This window comes from Pleurodeles waltl, unplaced genomic scaffold, assembly GCF_031143425.1.
Source record: "Pleurodeles waltl isolate 20211129_DDA unplaced genomic scaffold, aPleWal1.hap1.20221129 scaffold_107, whole genome shotgun sequence".
NCBI lineage: Eukaryota > Metazoa > Chordata > Amphibia > Caudata > Salamandridae > Pleurodeles > Pleurodeles waltl.
The window spans coordinates 460,222-480,063 of NW_027149815.1; the positions used below are offsets into that span (position 1 = coordinate 460,222).

The 19,842-nt window shown below is 43.5% G+C and overlaps 28 non-coding genes across 28 annotated transcripts; 10 read left to right on the forward strand and 18 right to left on the reverse strand.

Annotated features, from left to right (window-relative positions):
* The first annotated feature begins 317 nt into the window (after positions 1-317).
* TRNAM-CAU (transfer RNA methionine (anticodon CAU)) lies at positions 318-390 on the forward strand. The gene has a single exon. It is a non-coding gene; the product is annotated as a tRNA-Met (tRNA).
* Positions 391-835: 445 nt separating this feature from the next.
* On the reverse strand, positions 836-921 carry TRNAY-GUA (transfer RNA tyrosine (anticodon GUA)). The gene is given in 2 exon segments: positions 836-871; positions 885-921. It is a non-coding gene; the product is annotated as a tRNA-Tyr (tRNA).
* A 786-nt stretch (positions 922-1,707) lies between these two features.
* Positions 1,708-1,779, reverse strand: TRNAA-AGC (transfer RNA alanine (anticodon AGC)). The gene has a single exon. It is a non-coding gene; the product is annotated as a tRNA-Ala (tRNA).
* Positions 1,780-2,453: 674 nt separating this feature from the next.
* On the forward strand, positions 2,454-2,526 carry TRNAM-CAU (transfer RNA methionine (anticodon CAU)). Its single transcript has one exon. It is a non-coding gene; the product is annotated as a tRNA-Met (tRNA).
* Positions 2,527-2,968: 442 nt separating this feature from the next.
* Positions 2,969-3,054, reverse strand: TRNAY-GUA (transfer RNA tyrosine (anticodon GUA)). The gene is given in 2 exon segments: positions 2,969-3,004; positions 3,018-3,054. It is a non-coding gene; the product is annotated as a tRNA-Tyr (tRNA).
* Positions 3,055-3,840: 786 nt separating this feature from the next.
* Positions 3,841-3,912, reverse strand: TRNAA-AGC (transfer RNA alanine (anticodon AGC)). Its single transcript has one exon. It is a non-coding gene; the product is annotated as a tRNA-Ala (tRNA).
* A 674-nt stretch (positions 3,913-4,586) lies between these two features.
* TRNAM-CAU (transfer RNA methionine (anticodon CAU)) lies at positions 4,587-4,659 on the forward strand. The gene has a single exon. It is a non-coding gene; the product is annotated as a tRNA-Met (tRNA).
* Positions 4,660-5,104: 445 nt separating this feature from the next.
* TRNAY-GUA (transfer RNA tyrosine (anticodon GUA)) lies at positions 5,105-5,190 on the reverse strand. Its single transcript is given in 2 exon segments — positions 5,105-5,140; positions 5,154-5,190. It is a non-coding gene; the product is annotated as a tRNA-Tyr (tRNA).
* A 786-nt stretch (positions 5,191-5,976) lies between these two features.
* Positions 5,977-6,048, reverse strand: TRNAA-AGC (transfer RNA alanine (anticodon AGC)). Its single transcript has one exon. It is a non-coding gene; the product is annotated as a tRNA-Ala (tRNA).
* A 674-nt stretch (positions 6,049-6,722) lies between these two features.
* Positions 6,723-6,795, forward strand: TRNAM-CAU (transfer RNA methionine (anticodon CAU)). The gene has a single exon. It is a non-coding gene; the product is annotated as a tRNA-Met (tRNA).
* Positions 6,796-7,240: 445 nt separating this feature from the next.
* TRNAY-GUA (transfer RNA tyrosine (anticodon GUA)) lies at positions 7,241-7,326 on the reverse strand. The gene is given in 2 exon segments: positions 7,241-7,276; positions 7,290-7,326. It is a non-coding gene; the product is annotated as a tRNA-Tyr (tRNA).
* A 786-nt stretch (positions 7,327-8,112) lies between these two features.
* Positions 8,113-8,184, reverse strand: TRNAA-AGC (transfer RNA alanine (anticodon AGC)). The gene has a single exon. It is a non-coding gene; the product is annotated as a tRNA-Ala (tRNA).
* A 674-nt stretch (positions 8,185-8,858) lies between these two features.
* Positions 8,859-8,931, forward strand: TRNAM-CAU (transfer RNA methionine (anticodon CAU)). The gene has a single exon. It is a non-coding gene; the product is annotated as a tRNA-Met (tRNA).
* Positions 8,932-9,376: 445 nt separating this feature from the next.
* Positions 9,377-9,462, reverse strand: TRNAY-GUA (transfer RNA tyrosine (anticodon GUA)). Its single transcript is given in 2 exon segments — positions 9,377-9,412; positions 9,426-9,462. It is a non-coding gene; the product is annotated as a tRNA-Tyr (tRNA).
* Positions 9,463-10,248: 786 nt separating this feature from the next.
* TRNAA-AGC (transfer RNA alanine (anticodon AGC)) lies at positions 10,249-10,320 on the reverse strand. Its single transcript has one exon. It is a non-coding gene; the product is annotated as a tRNA-Ala (tRNA).
* Positions 10,321-10,994: 674 nt separating this feature from the next.
* Positions 10,995-11,067, forward strand: TRNAM-CAU (transfer RNA methionine (anticodon CAU)). Its single transcript has one exon. It is a non-coding gene; the product is annotated as a tRNA-Met (tRNA).
* A 445-nt stretch (positions 11,068-11,512) lies between these two features.
* On the reverse strand, positions 11,513-11,598 carry TRNAY-GUA (transfer RNA tyrosine (anticodon GUA)). The gene is given in 2 exon segments: positions 11,513-11,548; positions 11,562-11,598. It is a non-coding gene; the product is annotated as a tRNA-Tyr (tRNA).
* Positions 11,599-12,384: 786 nt separating this feature from the next.
* TRNAA-AGC (transfer RNA alanine (anticodon AGC)) lies at positions 12,385-12,456 on the reverse strand. Its single transcript has one exon. It is a non-coding gene; the product is annotated as a tRNA-Ala (tRNA).
* Positions 12,457-13,130: 674 nt separating this feature from the next.
* On the forward strand, positions 13,131-13,203 carry TRNAM-CAU (transfer RNA methionine (anticodon CAU)). Its single transcript has one exon. It is a non-coding gene; the product is annotated as a tRNA-Met (tRNA).
* A 445-nt stretch (positions 13,204-13,648) lies between these two features.
* On the reverse strand, positions 13,649-13,734 carry TRNAY-GUA (transfer RNA tyrosine (anticodon GUA)). The gene is given in 2 exon segments: positions 13,649-13,684; positions 13,698-13,734. It is a non-coding gene; the product is annotated as a tRNA-Tyr (tRNA).
* Positions 13,735-14,520: 786 nt separating this feature from the next.
* TRNAA-AGC (transfer RNA alanine (anticodon AGC)) lies at positions 14,521-14,592 on the reverse strand. Its single transcript has one exon. It is a non-coding gene; the product is annotated as a tRNA-Ala (tRNA).
* Positions 14,593-15,266: 674 nt separating this feature from the next.
* On the forward strand, positions 15,267-15,339 carry TRNAM-CAU (transfer RNA methionine (anticodon CAU)). The gene has a single exon. It is a non-coding gene; the product is annotated as a tRNA-Met (tRNA).
* Positions 15,340-15,784: 445 nt separating this feature from the next.
* Positions 15,785-15,870, reverse strand: TRNAY-GUA (transfer RNA tyrosine (anticodon GUA)). Its single transcript is given in 2 exon segments — positions 15,785-15,820; positions 15,834-15,870. It is a non-coding gene; the product is annotated as a tRNA-Tyr (tRNA).
* Positions 15,871-16,656: 786 nt separating this feature from the next.
* TRNAA-AGC (transfer RNA alanine (anticodon AGC)) lies at positions 16,657-16,728 on the reverse strand. The gene has a single exon. It is a non-coding gene; the product is annotated as a tRNA-Ala (tRNA).
* A 674-nt stretch (positions 16,729-17,402) lies between these two features.
* On the forward strand, positions 17,403-17,475 carry TRNAM-CAU (transfer RNA methionine (anticodon CAU)). The gene has a single exon. It is a non-coding gene; the product is annotated as a tRNA-Met (tRNA).
* A 442-nt stretch (positions 17,476-17,917) lies between these two features.
* On the reverse strand, positions 17,918-18,003 carry TRNAY-GUA (transfer RNA tyrosine (anticodon GUA)). Its single transcript is given in 2 exon segments — positions 17,918-17,953; positions 17,967-18,003. It is a non-coding gene; the product is annotated as a tRNA-Tyr (tRNA).
* A 786-nt stretch (positions 18,004-18,789) lies between these two features.
* TRNAA-AGC (transfer RNA alanine (anticodon AGC)) lies at positions 18,790-18,861 on the reverse strand. Its single transcript has one exon. It is a non-coding gene; the product is annotated as a tRNA-Ala (tRNA).
* Positions 18,862-19,535: 674 nt separating this feature from the next.
* Positions 19,536-19,608, forward strand: TRNAM-CAU (transfer RNA methionine (anticodon CAU)). Its single transcript has one exon. It is a non-coding gene; the product is annotated as a tRNA-Met (tRNA).
* Positions 19,609-19,842: the final 234 nt, after the last annotated feature.

Here is a 19,842-nt window from a genome sequence, read left to right on the forward strand (position 1 = left end):
GATCTAGATGCATCTACGGCTAGGGGCGGCATGTTAATTCTGGGTTTTAGTCCATTTCATTCTCAGTTATGTGGAGGAAAAAATGGCACGATCTTTCTTAGAGAGGTGAATGGTATGCCCTGATTTCTTTTGCATGGCTAAATGTATGGGGTGTGGGTTTAAGCACTGGGAAAGAGCAGTCTTCTGACCATTATAACTGCAGACGATTTTAATCCAGCGAGGCAACTGAAGTGTATTGATATTCCAACATGAGAACAGCATTTTTGCTACCTTCCCTCTTCATGGTGTGTAGACGCATTTGTTAGCGGTTTCAAGCAGCCTTCTTAGCGCAGTAGGCAGCGCGTCAGTCTCATAATCTGAAGGTCCTGAGTTCGATCCTCAGAGAGGGCATTGCAGTGTTTCTTTTGTCAAGAGAAACATCTCAGATTTTCTCCAAATCTGTAAACTATTCCTCCACATTGCATCTTGCTCAGTTTTAAGGAGTTGGTGTCTTTGTAGATTCCCTCTTTCATATCCATGGCCACTCATTGTAGGTGAGTTTTAGCTGGTTCGGCTGCCGAAACATCTACCTTGGTACAATGAAACTGGAAGTCTTCCAAGTGCCTTCATATATTTAGTCAAGGCTTTGGAATGAATTCTGATCTGCAGGTCCTTGTTTATTTCTCTTCCAACATCCCTCAGAAATGACTATGTGGTCAATTTCATTGGAAAGCAGAAGAAGTCTACCCTTCTGTCCTAGCATTTATTTGGAGCTAGGGAAATGTTTCTCAATCAGAGGGGCACATAATGTTTTAACAAGAGAGAAAGCAGCTATGGAAAACAAAAAAGGGGAAACTCCTCCGAGCCGGATTTGAACCAGCGACCTAAGGATTTCTGTTTCTCCACTACAGTCCTCCGCTCTCCCAACTGAGCTATCGGAGGATTAGGCAGTACAGCTTTCCATGCTGCATTCATCTTTCTTTCAATAATGGTTGCGGCGGGAGTGGGGTGGGAGTACTGCAGTCTAATCTTGAAAATCATGAATATGACCTGCAGCTTGCTCTACAAATTGCCACTTCCTAGAGTGCATTCTCAGCTACATCTTATCACCATAAAGGGGGACTGCTTACCTACCTGAATGTGCTGTGCTGGCGTGAAGGAAAGCAGGGGACCTAGAATTAGAAATCCTACAGAAAGGAGTTTTCCTGAAAGGGCATGGGGCCGAGGAATCCACAGCCCTTTGGAAGCATTTCTGGCAAAAGGATGACAGCATGGGAACATGAAGGAAAGGACAGAAAGTTAGGAGAGTCATTACTCCGTACGGAGCATGAAGAACATGCATTTTTAATGCGTCTGTGAAAGGAACTGGAAAAGCAAAACCAGTAGATTAATGGACCATTCAGAAGGGATTAGGATGAAGAAAACATTCTGTTTTTCTTAAACCTTCTGGTAAGAGTCTCTGGTTTAGAGGAAGAATTCAAATAAATGACCAAGACAGCTGTGCCCGTTTTCTATACTAAGAATGCCAAGATAAATCACCACTTTGGTTTCTTATGGAAGCAAGATTATTTTTTTCTATAAACACGGGAAATGAGATAGCCCCATTTCAAAAGGTTTTGCAAGGCGAAGAAAGTGGGGTTCTGGCACCAGCTGCATGACATCTCACTTCCTTACTCATGATGCCAGCCTAGCTATCTGTCAAAAGGCAAGATTAGCATGGCGAAAAGCTGGAGATGCCGGGGATTGAACCCGGGGCCTCATACATGCTAAGCATGCGCTCTACCACTGAGCTACATCCCCACATCCTGTAGAGGGAGACCTTGCTCCACGCATGGAAACCTGGAATTCTATTGAATGTACATTCACCACATATGACACTGGAATGGGAAGCGTCAGGTGTGGAATTCCATATGATTTACAGCTGGATTTTCTAGCACCGTTTTTTATGGAATAAGGTTGACTCTAGAATGAATAATTCCCCACACACAACAGCTAGATGCAATCGAAAAAAGCCAGAGTATTCAAGGCAACTGGTTCAGGATACATCAAAGAAGGATATGGTTGAGTGCTGTTTCCACATCTTGTGAGATGACTTAAGGTACCCCTGCTCTTTTTGCAGGACACACAGCTATGTTACATTAGCATGTACAGTGTTGAGATCTAGATGCATCTACGGCTAGGGGCGGCATGTTAATTCTGGGTTTTAGTCCATTTCATTCTCAGTTATGTGGAGGAAAAAATGGCACGATCTTTCTTAGAGAGGTGAATGGTATGCCCTGATTTCTTTTGCATGGCTAAATGTATGGGGTGTGGGTTTAAGCACTGGGAAAGAGCAGTCTTCTGACCATTATAACTGCAGACGATTTTAATCCAGCGAGGCAACCGAAGTGTATTGATATTCCAACATGAGAACAGCATTTTTGCTACCTTCCCTCTTCATGGTTTGTAGACGCATTTGTTAGCGGTTTCAAGCAGCCTTCTTAGCGCAGTAGGCAGCGCGTCAGTCTCATAATCTGAAGGTCCTGAGTTCGATCCTCAGAGAGGGCATTGCAGTGTTTCTTTTGTCAAGAGAAACATCTCAGATTTTCTCCAAATCTGTAAACTATTCCTCCACATTGCATCTTGCTCAGTTTTAAGGAGTTGGTGTCTTTGTAGATTCCCTCTTTCATATCCATGGCCACTCATTGTAGGTGAGTTTTAGCTGGTTCGGCTGCCGAAACATCTACCTTGGTACAATGAAACTGGAAGTCTTCCAAGTGCCTTCATATATTTAGTCAAGGCTTTGGAATGAATTCTGATCTGCAGGTCCTTGTTTATTTCTCTTCCAACATCCCTCAGAAATGACTATGTGGTCAATTTCATTGGAAAGCAGAAGTCTACCCTTCTGTCCTAGCATTTATTTGGAGCTAGGGAAATGTTTCTCAATCAGAGGGGCACATAATGTTTTAACAAGAGAGAAAGCAGCTATGGAAAACAAAAAAGGGGAAACTCCTCCGAGCCGGATTTGAACCAGCGACCTAAGGATTTCTGTTTCTCCACTACAGTCCTCCGCTCTCCCAACTGAGCTATCGGAGGATTAGGCAGTACAGCTTTCCATGCTGCATTCATCTTTCTTTCAATAATGGTTGCGGCGGGAGTGGGGTGGGAGTACTGCAGTCTAATCTTGAAAATCATGAATATGACCTGCAGCTTGCTCTACAAATTGCCACTTCCTAGAGTGCATTCTCAGCTACATCTTATCACCATAAAGGGGGACTGCTTACCTACCTGAATGTGCTGTGCTGGCGTGAAGGAAAGCAGGGGACCTAGAATTAGAAATCCTACAGAAAGGAGTTTTCCTGAAAGGGCATGGGGCCGAGGAATCCACAGCCCTTTGGAAGCATTTCTGGCAAAAGGATGACAGCATGGGAACATGAAGGAAAGGACAGAAAGTTAGGAGAGTCATTACTCCGTATGGAGCATGAAGAACATGCATTTTTAATGCTTCTGTGAAAGGAACTGGAAAAGCAAAACCAGTAGATTAATGGACCATTCAGAAGGGATTAGGATGAAGAAAACATTCTGTTTTTCTTAAACCTTCTGGTAAGAGTCTCTGGTTTAGAGGAAGAATTCAAATAAATGACCAAGACAGCTGTGCCCGTTTTCTATACTAAGAATGCCAAGATAAATCACCACTTTGGTTTCTTATGGAAGCAAGATTATTTTTTTCTATAAACACGGGAAATGAGATAGCCCCATTTCAAAAGGTTTTGCAAGGCGAAGAAAGTGGGGTTCTGGCACCAGCTGCATGACATCTCACTTCCTTACTCATGATGCCAGCCTAGCTATCTGTCAAAAGGCAAGATTAGCATGGCGAAAAGCTGGAGATGCCGGGGATTGAACCCGGGGCCTCATACATGCTAAGCATGCGCTCTACCACTGAGCTACATCCCCACATCCTGTAGAGGGAGACCTTGCTCCACGCATGGAAACCTGGAATTCTATTGAATGTACATTCACCACATATGACACTGGAATGGGAAGCGTCAGGTGTGGAATTCCATATGATTTACAGCTGGATTTTCTAGCACCGTTTTTTATGGAATAAGGTTGACTCTAGAATGAATAATTCCCCACACACAACAGCTAGATGCAATCGAAAAAAGCCAGAGTATTCAAGGCAACTGGTTCAGGATACATCAAAGAAGGATATGGTTGAGTGCTGTTTCCACATCTTGTGAGATGACTTAAGGTACCCCTTCTCTTTTTGCAGGACACACAGCTATGTTACATTAGCATGTACAGTGTTGAGATCTAGATGCATCTACGGCTAGGGGCGGCATGTTAATTCTGGGTTTTAGTCCATTTCATTCTCAGTTATGTGGAGGAAAAAATGGCACGATCTTTCTTAGAGAGGTGAATGGTATGCCCTGATTTCTTTTGCATGGCTAAATGTATGGGGTGTGGGTTTAAGCACTGGGAAAGAGCAGTCTTCTGACCATTATAACTGCAGACGATTTTAATCCAGCGAGGCAACCGAAGTGTATTGATATTCTAACATGAGAACAGCATTTTTGCTACCTTCCCTCTTCATGGTGTGTAGACGCATTTGTTAGCGGTTTCAAGCAGCCTTCTTAGCGCAGTAGGCAGCGCGTCAGTCTCATAATCTGAAGGTCCTGAGTTCGATCCTCAGAGAGGGCATTGCAGTGTTTCTTTTGTCAAGAGAAACATCTCAGATTTTCTCCAAATCTGTAAACTATTCCTCCACATTGCATCTTGCTCAGTTTTAAGGAGTTGGTGTCTTTGTAGATTCCCTCTTTCATATCCATGGCCACTCATTGTAGGTGAGTTTTAGCTGGTTCGGCTGCCGAAACATCTACCTTGGTACAATGAAACTGGAAGTCTTCCAAGTGCCTTCATATATTTAGTCAAGGCTTTGGAATGAATTCTGATCTGCAGGTCCTTGTTTATTTCTCTTCCAACATCCCTCAGAAATGACTATGTGGTCAATTTCATTGGAAAGCAGAAGAAGTCTACCCTTCTGTCCTAGCATTTATTTGGAGCTAGGGAAATGTTTCTCAATCAGAGGGGCACATAATGTTTTAACAAGAGAGAAAGCAGCTATGGAAAACAAAAAAGGGGAAACTCCTCCGAGCCGGATTTGAACCAGCGACCTAAGGATTTCTGTTTCTCCACTACAGTCCTCCGCTCTCCCAACTGAGCTATCGGAGGATTAGGCAGTACAGCTTTCCATGCTGCATTCATCTTTCTTTCAATAATGGTTGCGGCGGGAGTGGGGTGGGAGTACTGCAGTCTAATCTTGAAAATCATGAATATGACCTGCAGCTTGCTCTACAAATTGCCACTTCCTAGAGTGCATTCTCAGCTACATCTTATCACCATAAAGGGGGACTGCTTACCTACCTGAATGTGCTGTGCTGGCGTGAAGGAAAGCAGGGGACCTAGAATTAGAAATCCTACAGAAAGGAGTTTTCCTGAAAGGGCATGGGGCCGAGGAATCCACAGCCCTTTGGAAGCATTTCTGGCAAAAGGATGACAGCATGGGAACATGAAGGAAAGGACAGAAAGTTAGGAGAGTCATTACTCCGTACGGAGCATGAAGAACATGCATTTTTAATGCTTCTGTGAAAGGAACTGGAAAAGCAAAACCAGTAGATTAATGGACCATTCAGAAGGGATTAGGATGAAGAAAACATTCTGTTTTTCTTAAACCTTCTGGTAAGAGTCTCTGGTTTAGAGGAAGAATTCAAATAAATGACCAAGACAGCTGTGCCCGTTTTCTATACTAAGAATGCCAAGATAAATCACCACTTTGGTTTCTTATGGAAGCAAGATTATTTTTTTCTATAAACACGGGAAATGAGATAGCCCCATTTCAAAAGGTTTTGCAAGGCGAAGAAAGTGGGGTTCTGGCACCAGCTGCATGACATCTCACTTCCTTACTCATGATGCCAGCCTAGCTATCTGTCAAAAGGCAAGATTAGCATGGCGAAAAGCTGGAGATGCCGGGGATTGAACCCGGGGCCTCATACATGCTAAGCATGCGCTCTACCACTGAGCTACATCCCCACATCCTGTAGAGGGAGACCTTGCTCCACGCATGGAAACCTGGAATTCTATTGAATGTACATTCACCACATATGACACTGGAATGGGAAGCGTCAGGTGTGGAATTCCATATGATTTACAGCTGGATTTTCTAGCACCGTTTTTTATGGAATAAGGTTGACTCTAGAATGAATAATTCCCCACACACAACAGCTAGATGCAATCGAAAAAAGCCAGAGTATTCAAGGCAACTGGTTCAGGATACATCAAAGAAGGATATGGTTGAGTGCTGTTTCCACATCTTGTGAGATGACTTAAGGTACCCCTGCTCTTTTTGCAGGACACACAGCTATGTTACATTAGCATGTACAGTGTTGAGATCTAGATGCATCTACGGCTAGGGGCGGCATGTTAATTCTGGGTTTTAGTCCATTTCATTCTCAGTTATGTGGAGGAAAAAATGGCACGATCTTTCTTAGAGAGGTGAATGGTATGCCCTGATTTCTTTTGCATGGCTAAATGTATGGGGTGTGGGTTTAAGCACTGGGAAAGAGCAGTCTTCTGACCATTATAACTGCAGACGATTTTAATCCAGCGAGGCAACTGAAGTGTATTGATATTCCAACATGAGAACAGCATTTTTGCTACCTTCCCTCTTCATGGTGTGTAGACGCATTTGTTAGCGGTTTCAAGCAGCCTTCTTAGCGCAGTAGGCAGCGCGTCAGTCTCATAATCTGAAGGTCCTGAGTTCGATCCTCAGAGAGGGCATTGCAGTGTTTCTTTTGTCAAGAGAAACATCTCAGATTTTCTCCAAATCTGTAAACTATTCCTCCACATTGCATCTTGCTCAGTTTTAAGGAGTTGGTGTCTTTGTAGATTCCCTCTTTCATATCCATGGCCACTCATTGTAGGTGAGTTTTAGCTGGTTCGGCTGCCGAAACATCTACCTTGGTACAATGAAACTGGAAGTCTTCCAAGTGCCTTCATATATTTAGTCAAGGCTTTGGAATGAATTCTGATCTGCAGGTCCTTGTTTATTTCTCTTCCAACATCCCTCAGAAATGACTATGTGGTCAATTTCATTGGAAAGCAGAAGAAGTCTACCCTTCTGTCCTAGCATTTATTTGGAGCTAGGGAAATGTTTCTCAATCAGAGGGGCACATAATGTTTTAACAAGAGAGAAAGCAGCTATGGAAAACAAAAAAGGGGAAACTCCTCCGAGCCGGATTTGAACCAGCGACCTAAGGATTTCTGTTTCTCCACTACAGTCCTCCGCTCTCCCAACTGAGCTATCGGAGGATTAGGCAGTACAGCTTTCCATGCTGCATTCATCTTTCTTTCAATAATGGTTGCGGCGGGAGTGGGGTGGGAGTACTGCAGTCTAATCTTGAAAATCATGAATATGACCTGCAGCTTGCTCTACAAATTGCCACTTCCTAGAGTGCATTCTCAGCTACATCTTATCACCATAAAGGGGGACTGCTTACCTACCTGAATGTGCTGTGCTGGCGTGAAGGAAAGCAGGGGACCTAGAATTAGAAATCCTACAGAAAGGAGTTTTCCTGAAAGGGCATGGGGCCGAGGAATCCACAGCCCTTTGGAAGCATTTCTGGCAAAAGGATGACAGCATGGGAACATGAAGGAAAGGACAGAAAGTTAGGAGAGTCATTACTCCGTACGGAGCATGAAGAACATGCATTTTTAATGCGTCTGTGAAAGGAACTGGAAAAGCAAAACCAGTAGATTAATGGACCATTCAGAAGGGATTAGGATGAAGAAAACATTCTGTTTTTCTTAAACCTTCTGGTAAGAGTCTCTGGTTTAGAGGAAGAATTCAAATAAATGACCAAGACAGCTGTGCCCGTTTTCTATACTAAGAATGCCAAGATAAATCACCACTTTGGTTTCTTATGGAAGCAAGATTATTTTTTTCTATAAACACGGGAAATGAGATAGCCCCATTTCAAAAGGTTTTGCAAGGCGAAGAAAGTGGGGTTCTGGCACCAGCTGCATGACATCTCACTTCCTTACTCATGATGCCAGCCTAGCTATCTGTCAAAAGGCAAGATTAGCATGGCGAAAAGCTGGAGATGCCGGGGATTGAACCCGGGGCCTCATACATGCTAAGCATGCGCTCTACCACTGAGCTACATCCCCACATCCTGTAGAGGGAGACCTTGCTCCACGCATGGAAACCAGGAATTCTATTGAATGTACATTCACCACATATGACACTGGAATGGGAAGCGTCAGGTGTGGAATTCCATATGATTTACAGCTGGATTTTCTAGCACCGTTTTTTATGGAATAAGGTTGACTCTAGAATGAATAATTCCCCACACACAACAGCTAGATGCAATCGAAAAAAGCCAGAGTATTCAAGGCAACTGGTTCAGGATACATCAAAGAAGGATATGGTTGAGTGCTGTTTCCACATCTTGTGAGATGACTTAAGGTACCCCTGCTCTTTTTGCAGGACACACAGCTATGTTACATTAGCATGTACAGTGTTGAGATCTAGATGCATCTACGGCTAGGGGCGGCATGTTAATTCTGGGTTTTAGTCCATTTCATTCTCAGTTATGTGGAGGAAAAAATGGCACGATCTTTCTTAGAGAGGTGAATGGTATGCCCTGATTTCTTTTGCATGGCTAAATGTATGGGGTGTGGGTTTAAGCACTGGGAAAGAGCAGTCTTCTGACCATTATAACTGCAGACGATTTTAATCCAGCGAGGCAACTGAAGTGTATTGATATTCCAACATGAGAACAGCATTTTTGCTACCTTCCCTCTTCATGGTGTGTAGACGCATTTGTTAGCGGTTTCAAGCAGCCTTCTTAGCGCAGTAGGCAGCGCGTCAGTCTCATAATCTGAAGGTCCTGAGTTCGATCCTCAGAGAGGGCATTGCAGTGTTTCTTTTGTCAAGAGAAACATCTCAGATTTTCTCCAAATCTGTAAACTATTCCTCCACATTGCATCTTGCTCAGTTTTAAGGAGTTGGTGTCTTTGTAGATTCCCTCTTTCATATCCATGGCCACTCATTGTAGGTGAGTTTTAGCTGGTTCGGCTGCCGAAACATCTACCTTGGTACAATGAAACTGGAAGTCTTCCAAGTGCCTTCATATATTTAGTCAAGGCTTTGGAATGAATTCTGATCTGCAGGTCCTTGTTTATTTCTCTTCCAACATCCCTCAGAAATGACTATGTGGTCAATTTCATTGGAAAGCAGAAGAAGTCTACCCTTCTGTCCTAGCATTTATTTGGAGCTAGGGAAATGTTTCTCAATCAGAGGGGCACATAATGTTTTAACAAGAGAGAAAGCAGCTATGGAAAACAAAAAAGGGGAAACTCCTCCGAGCCGGATTTGAACCAGCGACCTAAGGATTTCTGTTTCTCCACTACAGTCCTCCGCTCTCCCAACTGAGCTATCGGAGGATTAGGCAGTACAGCTTTCCATGCTGCATTCATCTTTCTTTCAATAATGGTTGCGGCGGGAGTGGGGTGGGAGTACTGCAGTCTAATCTTGAAAATCATGAATATGACCTGCAGCTTGCTCTACAAATTGCCACTTCCTAGAGTGCATTCTCAGCTACATCTTATCACCATAAAGGGGGACTGCTTACCTACCTGAATGTGCTGTGCTGGCGTGAAGGAAAGCAGGGGACCTAGAATTAGAAATCCTACAGAAAGGAGTTTTCCTGAAAGGGCATGGGGCCGAGGAATCCACAGCCCTTTGGAAGCATTTCTGGCAAAAGGATGACAGCATGGGAACATGAAGGAAAGGACAGAAAGTTAGGAGAGTCATTACTCCGTACGGAGCATGAAGAACATGCATTTTTAATGCGTCTGTGAAAGGAACTGGAAAAGCAAAACCAGTAGATTAATGGACCATTCAGAAGGGATTAGGATGAAGAAAACATTCTGTTTTTCTTAAACCTTCTGGTAAGAGTCTCTGGTTTAGAGGAAGAATTCAAATAAATGACCAAGACAGCTGTGCCCGTTTTCTATACTAAGAATGCCAAGATAAATCACCACTTTGGTTTCTTATGGAAGCAAGATTATTTTTTTCTATAAACACGGGAAATGAGATAGCCCCATTTCAAAAGGTTTTGCAAGGCGAAGAAAGTGGGGTTCTGGCACCAGCTGCATGACATCTCACTTCCTTACTCATGATGCCAGCCTAGCTATCTGTCAAAAGGCAAGATTAGCATGGCGAAAAGCTGGAGATGCCGGGGATTGAACCCGGGGCCTCATACATGCTAAGCATGCGCTCTACCACTGAGCTACATCCCCACATCCTGTAGAGGGAGACCTTGCTCCACGCATGGAAACCAGGAATTCTATTGAATGTACATTCACCACATATGACACTGGAATGGGAAGCGTCAGGTGTGGAATTCCATATGATTTACAGCTGGATTTTCTAGCACCGTTTTTTATGGAATAAGGTTGACTCTAGAATGAATAATTCCCCACACACAACAGCTAGATGCAATCGAAAAAAGCCAGAGTATTCAAGGCAACTGGTTCAGGATACATCAAAGAAGGATATGGTTGAGTGCTGTTTCCACATCTTGTGAGATGACTTAAGGTACCCCTGCTCTTTTTGCAGGACACACAGCTATGTTACATTAGCATGTACAGTGTTGAGATCTAGATGCATCTACGGCTAGGGGCGGCATGTTAATTCTGGGTTTTAGTCCATTTCATTCTCAGTTATGTGGAGGAAAAAATGGCACGATCTTTCTTAGAGAGGTGAATGGTATGCCCTGATTTCTTTTGCATGGCTAAATGTATGGGGTGTGGGTTTAAGCACTGGGAAAGAGCAGTCTTCTGACCATTATAACTGCAGACGATTTTAATCCAGCGAGGCAACTGAAGTGTATTGATATTCCAACATGAGAACAGCATTTTTGCTACCTTCCCTCTTCATGGTGTGTAGACGCATTTGTTAGCGGTTTCAAGCAGCCTTCTTAGCGCAGTAGGCAGCGCGTCAGTCTCATAATCTGAAGGTCCTGAGTTCGATCCTCAGAGAGGGCATTGCAGTGTTTCTTTTGTCAAGAGAAACATCTCAGATTTTCTCCAAATCTGTAAACTATTCCTCCACATTGCATCTTGCTCAGTTTTAAGGAGTTGGTGTCTTTGTAGATTCCCTCTTTCATATCCATGGCCACTCATTGTAGGTGAGTTTTAGCTGGTTCGGCTGCCGAAACATCTACCTTGGTACAATGAAACTGGAAGTCTTCCAAGTGCCTTCATATATTTAGTCAAGGCTTTGGAATGAATTCTGATCTGCAGGTCCTTGTTTATTTCTCTTCCAACATCCCTCAGAAATGACTATGTGGTCAATTTCATTGGAAAGCAGAAGAAGTCTACCCTTCTGTCCTAGCATTTATTTGGAGCTAGGGAAATGTTTCTCAATCAGAGGGGCACATAATGTTTTAACAAGAGAGAAAGCAGCTATGGAAAACAAAAAAGGGGAAACTCCTCCGAGCCGGATTTGAACCAGCGACCTAAGGATTTCTGTTTCTCCACTACAGTCCTCCGCTCTCCCAACTGAGCTATCGGAGGATTAGGCAGTACAGCTTTCCATGCTGCATTCATCTTTCTTTCAATAATGGTTGCGGCGGGAGTGGGGTGGGAGTACTGCAGTCTAATCTTGAAAATCATGAATATGACCTGCAGCTTGCTCTACAAATTGCCACTTCCTAGAGTGCATTCTCAGCTACATCTTATCACCATAAAGGGGGACTGCTTACCTACCTGAATGTGCTGTGCTGGCGTGAAGGAAAGCAGGGGACCTAGAATTAGAAATCCTACAGAAAGGAGTTTTCCTGAAAGGGCATGGGGCCGAGGAATCCACAGCCCTTTGGAAGCATTTCTGGCAAAAGGATGACAGCATGGGAACATGAAGGAAAGGACAGAAAGTTAGGAGAGTCATTACTCCGTACGGAGCATGAAGAACATGCATTTTTAATGCTTCTGTGAAAGGAACTGGAAAAGCAAAACCAGTAGATTAATGGACCATTCAGAAGGGATTAGGATGAAGAAAACATTCTGTTTTTCTTAAACCTTCTGGTAAGAGTCTCTGGTTTAGAGGAAGAATTCAAATAAATGACCAAGACAGCTGTGCCCGTTTTCTATACTAAGAATGCCAAGATAAATCACCACTTTGGTTTCTTATGGAAGCAAGATTATTTTTTTCTATAAACACGGGAAATGAGATAGCCCCATTTCAAAAGGTTTTGCAAGGCGAAGAAAGTGGGGTTCTGGCACCAGCTGCATGACATCTCACTTCCTTACTCATGATGCCAGCCTAGCTATCTGTCAAAAGGCAAGATTAGCATGGCGAAAAGCTGGAGATGCCGGGGATTGAACCCGGGGCCTCATACATGCTAAGCATGCGCTCTACCACTGAGCTACATCCCCACATCCTGTAGAGGGAGACCTTGCTCCACGCATGGAAACCTGGAATTCTATTGAATGTACATTCACCACATATGACACTGGAATGGGAAGCGTCAGGTGTGGAATTCCATATGATTTACAGCTGGATTTTCTAGCACCGTTTTTTATGGAATAAGGTTGACTCTAGAATGAATAATTCCCCACACACAACAGCTAGATGCAATCGAAAAAAGCCAGAGTATTCAAGGCAACTGGTTCAGGATACATCAAAGAAGGATATGGTTGAGTGCTGTTTCCACATCTTGTGAGATGACTTAAGGTACCCCTTCTCTTTTTGCAGGACACACAGCTATGTTACATTAGCATGTACAGTGTTGAGATCTAGATGCATCTACGGCTAGGGGTGGCATGTTAATTCTGGGTTTTAGTCCATTTCATTCTCAGTTATGTGGAGGAAAAAATGGCACGATCTTTCTTAGAGAGGTGAATGGTATGCCCTGATTTCTTTTGCATGGCTAAATGTATGGGGTGTGGGTTTAAGCACTGGGAAAGAGCAGTCTTCTGACCATTATAACTGCAGACGATTTTAATCCAGCGAGGCAACCGAAGTGTATTGATATTCTAACATGAGAACAGCATTTTTGCTACCTTCCCTCTTCATGGTGTGTAGACGCATTTGTTAGCGGTTTCAAGCAGCCTTCTTAGCGCAGTAGGCAGCGCGTCAGTCTCATAATCTGAAGGTCCTGAGTTCGATCCTCAGAGAGGGCATTGCAGTGTTTCTTTTGTCAAGAGAAACATCTCAGATTTTCTCCAAATCTGTAAACTATTCCTCCACATTGCATCTTGCTCAGTTTTAAGGAGTTGGTGTCTTTGTAGATTCCCTCTTTCATATCCATGGCCACTCATTGTAGGTGAGTTTTAGCTGGTTCGGCTGCCGAAACATCTACCTTGGTACAATGAAACTGGAAGTCTTCCAAGTGCCTTCATATATTTAGTCAAGGCTTTGGAATGAATTCTGATCTGCAGGTCCTTGTTTATTTCTCTTCCAACATCCCTCAGAAATGACTATGTGGTCAATTTCATTGGAAAGCAGAAGAAGTCTACCCTTCTGTCCTAGCATTTATTTGGAGCTAGGGAAATGTTTCTCAATCAGAGGGGCACATAATGTTTTAACAAGAGAGAAAGCAGCTATGGAAAACAAAAAAGGGGAAACTCCTCCGAGCCGGATTTGAACCAGCGACCTAAGGATTTCTGTTTCTCCACTACAGTCCTCCGCTCTCCCAACTGAGCTATCGGAGGATTAGGCAGTACAGCTTTCCATGCTGCATTCATCTTTCTTTCAATAATGGTTGCGGCGGGAGTGGGGTGGGAGTACTGCAGTCTAATCTTGAAAATCATGAATATGACCTGCAGCTTGCTCTACAAATTGCCACTTCCTAGAGTGCATTCTCAGCTACATCTTATCACCATAAAGGGGGACTGCTTACCTACCTGAATGTGCTGTGCTGGCGTGAAGGAAAGCAGGGGACCTAGAATTAGAAATCCTACAGAAAGGAGTTTTCCTGAAAGGGCATGGGGCCGAGGAATCCACAGCCCTTTGGAAGCATTTCTGGCAAAAGGATGACAGCATGGGAACATGAAGGAAAGGACAGAAAGTTAGGAGAGTCATTACTCCGTACGGAGCATGAAGAACATGCATTTTTAATGCTTCTGTGAAAGGAACTGGAAAAGCAAAACCAGTAGATTAATGGACCATTCAGAAGGGATTAGGATGAAGAAAACATTCTGTTTTTCTTAAACCTTCTGGTAAGAGTCTCTGGTTTAGAGGAAGAATTCAAATAAATGACCAAGACAGCTGTGCCCGTTTTCTATACTAAGAATGCCAAGATAAATCACCACTTTGGTTTCTTATGGAAGCAAGATTATTTTTTTCTATAAACACGGGAAATGAGATAGCCCCATTTCAAAAGGTTTTGCAAGGCGAAGAAAGTGGGGTTCTGGCACCAGCTGCATGACATCTCACTTCCTTACTCATGATGCCAGCCTAGCTATCTGTCAAAAGGCAAGATTAGCATGGCGAAAAGCTGGAGATGCCGGGGATTGAACCCGGGGCCTCATACATGCTAAGCATGCGCTCTACCACTGAGCTACATCCCCACATCCTGTAGAGGGAGACCTTGCTCCACGCATGGAAACCTGGAATTCTATTGAATGTACATTCACCACATATGACACTGGAATGGGAAGCGTCAGGTGTGGAATTCCATATGATTTACAGCTGGATTTTCTAGCACCGTTTTTTATGGAATAAGGTTGACTCTAGAATGAATAATTCCCCACACACAACAGCTAGATGCAATCGAAAAAAGCCAGAGTATTCAAGGCAACTGGTTCAGGATACATCAAAGAAGGATATGGTTGAGTGCTGTTTCCACATCTTGTGAGATGACTTAAGGTACCCCTGCTCTTTTTGCAGGACACACAGCTATGTTACATTAGCATGTACAGTGTTGAGATCTAGATGCATCTACGGCTAGGGGCGGCATGTTAATTCTGGGTTTTAGTCCATTTCATTCTCAGTTATGTGGAGGAAAAAATGGCACGATCTTTCTTAGAGAGGTGAATGGTATGCCCTGATTTCTTTTGCATGGCTAAATGTATGGGGTGTGGGTTTAAGCACTGGGAAAGAGCAGTCTTCTGACCATTATAACTGCAGACGATTTTAATCCAGCGAGGCAACTGAAGTGTATTGATATTCCAACATGAGAACAGCATTTTTGCTACCTTCCCTCTTCATGGTGTGTAGACGCATTTGTTAGCGGTTTCAAGCAGCCTTCTTAGCGCAGTAGGCAGCGCGTCAGTCTCATAATCTGAAGGTCCTGAGTTCGATCCTCAGAGAGGGCATTGCAGTGTTTCTTTTGTCAAGAGAAACATCTCAGATTTTCTCCAAATCTGTAAACTATTCCTCCACATTGCATCTTGCTCAGTTTTAAGGAGTTGGTGTCTTTGTAGATTCCCTCTTTCATATCCATGGCCACTCATTGTAGGTGAGTTTTAGCTGGTTCGGCTGCCGAAACATCTACCTTGGTACAATGAAACTGGAAGTCTTCCAAGTGCCTTCATATATTTAGTCAAGGCTTTGGAATGAATTCTGATCTGCAGGTCCTTGTTTATTTCTCTTCCAACATCCCTCAGAAATGACTATGTGGTCAATTTCATTGGAAAGCAGAAGAAGTCTACCCTTCTGTCCTAGCATTTATTTGGAGCTAGGGAAATGTTTCTCAATCAGAGGGGCACATAATGTTTTAACAAGAGAGAAAGCAGCTATGGAAAACAAAAAAGGGGAAACTCCTCCGAGCCGGATTTGAACCAGCGACCTAAGGATTTCTGTTTCTCCACTACAGTCCTCCGCTCTCCCAACTGAGCTATCGGAGGATTAGGCAGTACAGCTTTCCATGCTGCATTCATCTTTCTTTCAATAATGGTTGCGGCGGGAGTGGGGTGGGAGTACTGCAGTCTAATCTTGAAAATCATGAATATGACCTGCAGCTTGCTCTACAAATTGCCACTTCCTAGAGTGCATTCTCAGCTACATCTTATCACCATAAAGGGGGACTGCTTACCTACCTGAATGTGCTGTGCTGGCGTGAAGGAAAGCAGGGGACCTAGAATTAGAAATCCTACAGAAAGGAGTTTTCCTGAAAGGGCATGGGGCCGAGGAATCCACAGCCCTTTGGAAGCATTTCTGGCAAAAGGATGACAGCATGGGAACATGAAGGAAAGGACAGAAAGTTAGGAGAGTCATTACTCCGTACGGAGCATGAAGAACATGCATTTTTAATGCGTCTGTGAAAGGAACTGGAAAAGCAAAACCAGTAGATTAATGGACCATTCAGAAGGGATTAGGATGAAGAAAACATTCTGTTTTTCTTAAACCTTCTGGTAAGAGTCTCTGGTTTAGAGGAAGAATTCAAATAAATGACCAAGACAGCTGTGCCCGTTTTCTATACTAAGAATGCCAAGATAAATCACCACTTTGGTTTCTTATGGAAGCAAGATTATTTTTTTCTATAAACACGGGAAATGAGATAGCCCCATTTCAAAAGGTTTTGCAAGGCGAAGAAAGTGGGGTTCTGGCACCAGCTGCATGACATCTCACTTCCTTACTCATGATGCCAGCCTAGCTATCTGTCAAAAGGCAAGATTAGCATGGCGAAAAGCTGGAGATGCCGGGGATTGAACCCGGGGCCTCATACATGCTAAGCATGCGCTCTACCACTGAGCTACATCCCCACATCCTGTAGAGGGAGACCTTGCTCCACGCATGGAAACCTGGAATTCTATTGAATGTACATTCACCACATATGACACTGGAATGGGAAGCGTCAGGTGTGGAATTCCATATGATTTACAGCTGGATTTTCTAGCACCGTTTTTTATGGAATAAGGTTGACTCTAGAATGAATAATTCCCCACACACAACAGCTAGATGCAATCGAAAAAAGCCAGAGTATTCAAGGCAACTGGTTCAGGATACATCAAAGAAGGATATGGTTGAGTGCTGTTTCCACATCTTGTGAGATGACTTAAGGTACCCCTGCTCTTTTTGCAGGACACACAGCTATGTTACATTAGCATGTACAGTGTTGAGATCTAGATGCATCTACGGCTAGGGGCGGCATGTTAATTCTGGGTTTTAGTCCATTTCATTCTCAGTTATGTGGAGGAAAAAATGGCACGATCTTTCTTAGAGAGGTGAATGGTATGCCCTGATTTCTTTTGCATGGCTAAATGTATGGGGTGTGGGTTTAAGCACTGGGAAAGAGCAGTCTTCTGACCATTATAACTGCAGACGATTTTAATCCAGCGAGGCAACCGAAGTGTATTGATATTCCAACATGAGAACAGCATTTTTGCTACCTTCCCTCTTCATGGTTTGTAGACGCATTTGTTAGCGGTTTCAAGCAGCCTTCTTAGCGCAGTAGGCAGCGCGTCAGTCTCATAATCTGAAGGTCCTGAGTTCGATCCTCAGAGAGGGCATTGCAGTGTTTCTTTTGTCAAGAGAAACATCTCAGATTTTCTCCAAATCTGTAAACTATTCCTCCACATTGCATCTTGCTCAGTTTTAAGGAGTTGGTGTCTTTGTAGATTCCCTCTTTCATATCCATGGCCACTCATTGTAGGTGAGTTTTAGCTGGTTCGGCTGCCGAAACATCTACCTTGGTACAATGAAACTGGAAGTCTTCCAAGTGCCTTCATATATTTAGTCAAGGCTTTGGAATGAATTCTGATCTGCAGGTCCTTGTTTATTTCTCTTCCAACATCCCTCAGAAATGACTATGTGGTCAATTTCATTGGAAAGCAGAAGTCTACCCTTCTGTCCTAGCATTTATTTGGAGCTAGGGAAATGTTTCTCAATCAGAGGGGCACATAATGTTTTAACAAGAGAGAAAGCAGCTATGGAAAACAAAAAAGGGGAAACTCCTCCGAGCCGGATTTGAACCAGCGACCTAAGGATTTCTGTTTCTCCACTACAGTCCTCCGCTCTCCCAACTGAGCTATCGGAGGATTAGGCAGTACAGCTTTCCATGCTGCATTCATCTTTCTTTCAATAATGGTTGCGGCGGGAGTGGGGTGGGAGTACTGCAGTCTAATCTTGAAAATCATGAATATGACCTGCAGCTTGCTCTACAAATTGCCACTTCCTAGAGTGCATTCTCAGCTACATCTTATCACCATAAAGGGGGACTGCTTACCTACCTGAATGTGCTGTGCTGGCGTGAAGGAAAGCAGGGGACCTAGAATTAGAAATCCTACAGAAAGGAGTTTTCCTGAAAGGGCATGGGGCCGAGGAATCCACAGCCCTTTGGAAGCATTTCTGGCAAAAGGATGACAGCATGGGAACATGAAGGAAAGGACAGAAAGTTAGGAGAGTCATTACTCCGTACGGAGCATGAAGAACATGCATTTTTAATGCTTCTGTGAAAGGAACTGGAAAAGCAAAACCAGTAGATTAATGGACCATTCAGAAGGGATTAGGATGAAGAAAACATTCTGTTTTTCTTAAACCTTCTGGTAAGAGTCTCTGGTTTAGAGGAAGAATTCAAATAAATGACCAAGACAGCTGTGCCCGTTTTCTATACTAAGAATGCCAAGATAAATCACCACTTTGGTTTCTTATGGAAGCAAGATTATTTTTTTCTATAAACACGGGAAATGAGATAGCCCCATTTCAAAAGGTTTTGCAAGGCGAAGAAAGTGGGGTTCTGGCACCAGCTGCATGACATCTCACTTCCTTACTCATGATGCCAGCCTAGCTATCTGTCAAAAGGCAAGATTAGCATGGCGAAAAGCTGGAGATGCCGGGGATTGAACCCGGGGCCTCATACATGCTAAGCATGCGCTCTACCACTGAGCTACATCCCCACATCCTGTAGAGGGAGACCTTGCTCCACGCATGGAAACCTGGAATTCTATTGAATGTACATTCACCACATATGACACTGGAATGGGAAGCGTCAGGTGTGGAATTCCATATGATTTACAGCTGGATTTTCTAGCACCGTTTTTTATGGAATAAGGTTGACTCTAGAATGAATAATTCCCCACACACAACAGCTAGATGCAATCGAAAAAAGCCAGAGTATTCAAGGCAACTGGTTCAGGATACATCAAAGAAGGATATGGTTGAGTGCTGTTTCCACATCTTGTGAGATGACTTAAGGTACCCCTTCTCTTTTTGCAGGACACACAGCTATGTTACATTAGCATGTACAGTGTTGAGATCTAGATGCATCTACGGCTAGGGGTGGCATGTTAATTCTGGGTTTTAGTCCATTTCATTCTCAGTTATGTGGAGGAAAAAATGGCACGATCTTTCTTAGAGAGGTGAATGGTATGCCCTGATTTCTTTTGCATGGCTAAATGTATGGGGTGTGGGTTTAAGCACTGGGAAAGAGCAGTCTTCTGACCATTATAACTGCAGACGATTTTAATCCAGCGAGGCAACCGAAGTGTATTGATATTCTAACATGAGAACAGCATTTTTGCTACCTTCCCTCTTCATGGTGTGTAGACGCATTTGTTAGCGGTTTCAAGCAGCCTTCTTAGCGCAGTAGGCAGCGCGTCAGTCTCATAATCTGAAGGTCCTGAGTTCGATCCTCAGAGAGGGCATTGCAGTGTTTCTTTTGTCAAGAGAAACATCTCAGATTTTCTCCAAATCTGTAAACTATTCCTCCACATTGCATCTTGCTCAGTTTTAAGGAGTTGGTGTCTTTGTAGATTCCCTCTTTCATATCCATGGCCACTCATTGTAGGTGAGTTTTAGCTGGTTCGGCTGCCGAAACATCTACCTTGGTACAATGAAACTGGAAGTCTTCCAAGTGCCTTCATATATTTAGTCAAGGC